Here is a 7,286-nt window from a genome sequence, read left to right on the forward strand (position 1 = left end):
TTATATCAAATACATCATTACAGAAGTGTAAGTTGATCTCCATAAATCTTATTATATATATGATCAAGTTCATTCAGTGAGACAGTCTCCTTGAACACCGTTAAATCTTTAATTCGGGACTGAACATCATCCTCTTCTGAAGGATGCTGCGACTCCTCTCTTGCTGCCACCTACCTGACTAAACATGAATCTTTGATATGTGAATGAGAAAATATATACTCCTTTCGTCCCTTCTTAGTAGTCAATTTTTCTCTTTTTACATGTCCTAAATTAGTTGTCTTCTTTGAAAAGTCAAAGCATCTTTTCTTTATATTTCCATCATTATCCTTTATCTTTTTAAAAAATTTCAAACTTTGTAACTATATATATTTAAATTAAAAAGGACAATTTGATAATTTTAAAAGGGGATAATGCATTAATTGCATGTCCCCTTAAAAAGTTATAAAACCAAAGATGGACAACTAATAAAGGACGGAGGTAGTAATATTTTGGGATACTTACTGTTCGATTTCGACTCCAACTAAACACATTATTAACGATATTGTTTGTGCACAATACACACACAGTCACACCTACTAAAAATAAAATGGAATAAATTCAAAAGTAAAATACTAAAATAATGATAGTTTGTCATTAACATTCAATTTGAAGTACTTTAATGTTAGTTTGTCATGTTAGGTTTAGGCATTGCACGGTTTGTTCCATTAACTAAATGATGATGATATTTCATTTTATTGGAGTATTAAAATCTTTTATTGTGTTTAGAAGATGGAAGTAAAATTTATTTATTTTTTAAAAAATTAACTAAATAACTTTAAAGGTTGGTTCAAGTGAATAAGTCACTATAATCACTAGAATTTATAGAAAACATTTCCAATGATTTTCTTTTCTTGTAGTTGTGGAATTATATATAAGAAACTTTGCTTATATGACTTAACAATCTACTCTAAAAACAAGGAGCCCTACAAGCATCTATAAGCCATCCATACGTGTGGAGGAACACAGAATGCCCAAGAAGTATCAAGCCCTTTTTATTTTTATTTATACATTACATTTTTACCTTACCCTTTTAGAGATTTCAAAAGCCCAAGGCAGTGACATTAAAAACATAACCCCAGTCCACAAACAGCGGATAGACAGAGGAAAGGCCCAAGCCCAAGCCCAGACAAAGTTTAGGATTTGAAAACTAGCTAATCGTGAAGAACAGAGACTCTGCGACCACAAATTCAGTCCAGATCGACTTGCTGGTTTAAGTTTCTCATAATTTTGAGAAAAGATTGTAGAAATTAAGAAAATGATATGTAGTTGATGGTCAACCAATACTATTATTTTATATTAGTGAAAAATGACGTCATTGACAATTAGACATTTCTTAAAACGTAAGTTTAATAAGAGTCCCAAGTTATTACAAGTATATACATGAAAAATAATATTCAAATCGATGTGATGTGTTCGACGTAGAACACTGGGGGAAGCTTTATCCCCTCTTATTGTGTTAGGTCTGATTTATCGACTGGACATATATATATATGCACGTGTGTAATGAATACTTTATAATTATAAGAATATATTTATAAACACAATTGTGAAATATATATCACTAAACAAAAAATATATTTATTGTATATTATTGAAATCAAGTCATTCAGTATATATTACTAAATAAGAAAACATTTATACATTACTGAAGATTATCCATGTAACATTTGTTTTGTTTTCCGGCCTTGTTCTGTAAATGTAAATATTGTTATAGGACTATGTATTGCATTTGGGCTAGTAATAAGAAAAAGAGAAAACGATCAACATTTTATTCTTTCTATGAAACTATTTGAGACCACGTCATCTTTGATGCTGTTTATCTTTTTGAGGAACAAGAAAAGCCTTGCCTTTGTAACTTGCTATCTTCTTCTCAAATTCGTTTGTCACATCTTGCTACAAAAGTAAAATTTGAGTTTATGTTAATTTGTTAAATTAATAATGAAAAAACTTTTTAGTTTTTATTAACCAATAATAATTATTTAAAAATTTCACCTCGGCTTTCAAACTTAGGAGTTCATCCATGTAGCAATTAGTCAATGATTGACAATCATAAAAAATTATTACAATCATAAAAAATCATAAAAAATCATAAATCTACATTTGTGGTCAAATATCTTATTATTAAGTACAATGGAGATTTAACAAGTAAGATAATTTCTCTTTTTTAGAGTTGAATAAAGTGATTAAGAATGTATTTTAAAAGTAGTTCATTCTTGGATATCCATTCCAAATTTATTAACTAAACCAAATAAATCTAAGAGAAAGAAACAAATTCGACCACTTCTTGGATAACCATCCCAATATAATTAACTAAACCAAATAATGAAACAATATTCACAAATGTAAGTATATAAATAAAAAAAGTGAAAAAACAAAAATGAAGGAAAATAGGGTGAAAAATATATTCAAATTTTCTGTATTAATGAAGAAAAATATATCCAGACAAGAATAAATAATGAAGTGTACATAATTGAAAACAGCAGAAATAGTTGTGTATGTACATCATGAATTGATAATTACCTGATTATGTGTGTAATATGATTTTTAACCGTAAAATAAATCAAAATCAATGGTTATGATTTAGTTTTTCCCAAATAATGAAACAATATTCACAAATGTAAATATAAATACAAAAGTGAAAAAACAATAATGAAGGAAAATAGGAAGAAAAATATATTAATTTTTTTTGTTTTCACCATTGCCTTTCCAGAAAAGAATAAATAATGAAGTGTACATATCGAAAACAGCAGAAATAGTTGTGTATGTACATCATGAATTGTTAATTACCTATTAAGTGTAAAATATGATTTTTATTTTTCATTATTAGAGGTACGGTTCGTGTATTAAATTTATTGTTATGAATATATATATTTTTCCAATAATATCATCTCACATATATATTTGTTATGAATATTTTTTTTCATTAATATCATCTCACATATATATTTATATATTCTTATCTATACTATTAATAGTACATATATGTGTGCGGCGTTTGTTTTATTTTATTTTTTCTTTGGAAAGAATGGTAATGGTTAAAAAAAATGTAGACTTCTTGAATTTTTGTTTATGAATTTGTAGAGTTATTGAATTTTTTGTTTTGAATATTTTTTTTCTATTAATATCATCTCATATATATTTGTTATGAATATTTTTTTTCCCATTAATATCATCTCATATATTAAAATGAAAAATTCACGTTTACCAGAATAAATTTATATTTATATTCATTTCAATAAATACTGAAATTTAAAATTTGATATCAAAATGAAAAATTCCTAAATAATAATATTATATAATTTTATAGATATATATTCTATTAGTACCCTCATTGAATAAAATTAAACTCAAAATTTAAATTTTATTATATAAATTTTAAAATTTTTTATTATATAAATATAAAAATATATTAGCAAAGGTAAAAGAACTTAATTAGAAACCCTATATTAAAATAGAATTGAAGGAAAAAATTAAAAACAAAAGTGAAAAAAAAAATTTAATTAAAAATCCTAAATTGGACAAAACTTTATTAAACCTTACTAACTTTATGAAATATAATTAATAATAGCAAAATTAATAGACTACTTGTCGTTAATCACATTGATTAATTAGATCCCTTGAAAAAGGAAAAAGATGTTAACTTATGCGCTTGATTTCATGCTTTTTAAAAATTAATAAATACCATATAGAAGGCAAAATTTAAAATAATGACAAATAAAATCAATAGAATAATACTCAAGTAGAATATAAGCGAGATTTTTTTTTTTAAAAAACTTAATTAATAACTCTAAATTGGACAGAACCATAGTAATTTTATGAAACATAATTAATAACGTACAACAAAATCAATAGACAAATAACAACAATTGAATAAAATACAATGCTTTAAAAAACATAAAGAATAAAACATGCAGATGGATAAAATTTCAGGGGGAGGGTGGACTTTGGGGGAATAAGTTATAACAGAACTCTGAGTTTAAGCCCTAAGCTCTATTTTGATGTTTACGCTGTCAAAAGAAAAATATAATTGTGAAGAAGTATGTAATCTTAGGATGGTAAAATTCCCGATAGAATTATAATTGAGAAAAAAGAAAGTAAGGTAAATTATTATATTATAAAGGTAAATTTATTTATTATATTATAAAGGTAAATTTAGAATTGAGGAAAAGGGACGTAAATAACTCAAAATAAATAAAAATTAATAATTATTACTATTATGTTTTGATTATTGTAGGATTCAACAGTGTCCAAATTTTATATATTTTAGAAAAAAATAATATATAAATATATGAGTCCAAATAACTATTTATTTTTAACTAATAGAACAAATTATAGACTCGCATTTAAGATGATAAAATACAAAATAGTTTTCATTAAATACTTTACATTATATCATAAACTTATATATATATTACTTAGAATTCTAATAGCCACATATGATTAAATGAGTCATCTCTTTTTATATATAAAAGTTTTAAAAAATTCAATAGTCATGTGAGTTAAATAAGTCCTCTTTTTATATATATAATTTTTAAAAATTCAATAGTCACATGTAATTAATGAGTTAAATGAGTTATCTCTCTACATATAAAAGTTAAAAAAATCTAATAGTCATATATGATTAATGAGTGCATATATATATTTTTATTATTTCTATACATTTTTAACAATTTTGAATTCAAATATTTTTCTAAAGGTTAAACACACATACCCTAATCAATATTCCAAAAAAAAAAAAAAAAAAAAAAAAAAAAAAAAAACCATTTTTGTCTCTCCACTTCTTAAAAAACAGCCCATTTCCTTTCTCCAAAAATTCCATGCCCAATCCAAAATATTCCAAATAAAAAATAAAAAATCCTATTTTTTGCGCAGGAGTTCTCAGTAAATAGAAAAAAATCAGATATTTTTAATAGTTTCCAAATACAATTATTATTTTGTTGGCAACTTTACTCGAAGTATGTCCAAATAACTATTTATTTACAATTAATAGAAAGTCAAAATATGATAAAAACAATAATAAATAACTAAAGATTTCAAAATTTATACAAACTATTTTTTAAAAAATAATAAATAACTAAAGAGTCCCAAAAAAAAAAAAAAAAAAAAAAATAGAAACAAATAATAAATTAGAAACCTAAATTTAATTTTTTTTAAAAAAAAAAAAAAACATAGAGGCCAAAATTCATAAAAACTTATTTATAATTATTATTATTATGTTTTGATTGTTATAGGTTTCTAAAGAGTCCAAAATTGATAAAACCTCTTTGAAAAAAATAATAAATAATTAAAGAGTCTAGAATTTATAGAAAATCTTTTCAATAAATAGTAAATAACTAAAGAGTCCAAAATGTATAGAAACTCTTTTCAAATAATAAAATTAGAAAGGTAAATACAGAATTTTTGAAAAAGGAATGTAGAGTCCAAATAGTTTTATAAAAACTCTTTTTAGAAAATAGTAAATAGTACTAAAGAGTCCAAAATTTATAAAAACTACAAATAATAAATTAGAAATATAAATTTTGTTTTTTTCAAACAGAAATGTAGAGGCTAAAAATCATAGAAACTTATTTATAATTATCATTTTCAGAGGTTTCTAAAGAGTCCAAAATATATACAAACTCTTTTTTAAAAAGGTGAAAAATATATAAAAACAATAAAAAAAAAAGTCTATACGTCGATTATATTTATAGATAATTTAATTTGGACCATAAAAACTCTTAATTAACGTCTTCCATGAAAAGGAAATGTTTAGGAATAGGTAATAATTGCATTCTTTTATAAAAAAAGGTGAAAAAGATGGAAGGATAAAAACAATAATAAATAACTAAAGATTTCAAAATTTATACAAACTATTTTAAAAAAAATAATAAATAACTAAAGAGTCCCAAAAAAAAAGAAAAAGAAAAAAAAGAAGAGAATAGAAACAAATAATAAATTAGAAACCTAAATTTAATTTTTTTAAAAAAAAGAAACATAGAGTCCAAAATTCATAAAAACTTATTTATAATTATTACTATTATGTTTTTATTGTCTTATTTATAATCATCATTTTTAGAGGTTTCTAAAGAGTCCAAAATAAATACAAACTCTTTTTTAAAAAGGTGAAAAATGTATAAAAACAATAAAAAAAAGTCTATTACAGATAATTTAATTTGGACTATAAAAATTCTTAATTAATGTCTTTCATGAAAAGGAAAAGTTTAGGAATAGGTAATAATTTCATTCTTTTATAAAAAAAGATGGAAGATTGAGTGAAAAAAATAAAAACAGAATATTACAACCACGAGTGAATTTTTTTTGCAGATATTCTCACCAAATAAGCAAAGAATGGAAACAAGCATACACCACGAGTGAACTCTTTTTTTTTTAGATATTCTCACCAAACAAGTAAATAATGGAAACGAACAAAATGTCAAAAACAATATTGTAATTCTTGTGGCAACAGGTATTCACGTTTACCAGGGAAAAAAGTTACCCTGATAGAAAAATGTCACAAGCATCGTTGGAGCACAACGTGACGTTTGTGGCATTTCCAATTAACACGGTTGGGGAAGACCTAGTTTATAAAAGCGGGAAAAAAAAAAAAAAATCAAATCTTGTATTAGTTTTTGAACTTTTTAACTTGTTTATTCTCAGCAAACAAACATATACAAAGGAAACAAACATACACATTAACTCAACACCTTTATAACACAATTCAATGAAAATCTATATTACAAATCAATGAAAATCAAAAGGAAAATTTGCCTTGATAACAAAATGTCAAAAGCAATATTGTAAATTGTTGCAACGAAGCCAAATCTAAGAGGATCAAATGAAGAGTTGAGGCTTTTAACAAATAAAATTTGGAAATTAAAGAATATTAACAACAAAATACCTTCTTCATTTTTTGGTGAATAAAAATTATTGTATCAGCATAGGAGCAAAAAAAACTAACCTTTTCAAGCTCTTTGGAAGGAAACAAACCATGAATAACAACACGAAAGTTTGCAATGCAGATTGCATGAGTTAGAAATGAACATACAATCATAAAATTAATTAAATTTTCAAATATAACTAAAATTTGAATAGTGAAGCAACAATTAGTACAATGATTAAAATGGTCATCTTTAAAGAATGAATAAAAACTGAAATTGGGAAAGTTGCCCCTTCAAATTCTATATTAAATACTATTTTTCCAATTTCATATATTTTTTTATTTTTAAAAAATTGGAATCACAAGAGACTAATTAAACTACGTCAGTATA

The sequence above is a fragment of the Cornus florida genome, unplaced genomic scaffold (genome assembly GCF_030987335.1).
Source record: "Cornus florida cultivar Cherokee Brave unplaced genomic scaffold, ASM3098733v1 CherokeeBrave_3.0.0_Hap2_Chr08, whole genome shotgun sequence".
NCBI classification, from domain to species: Eukaryota; Viridiplantae; Streptophyta; class Magnoliopsida; order Cornales; family Cornaceae; genus Cornus; species Cornus florida.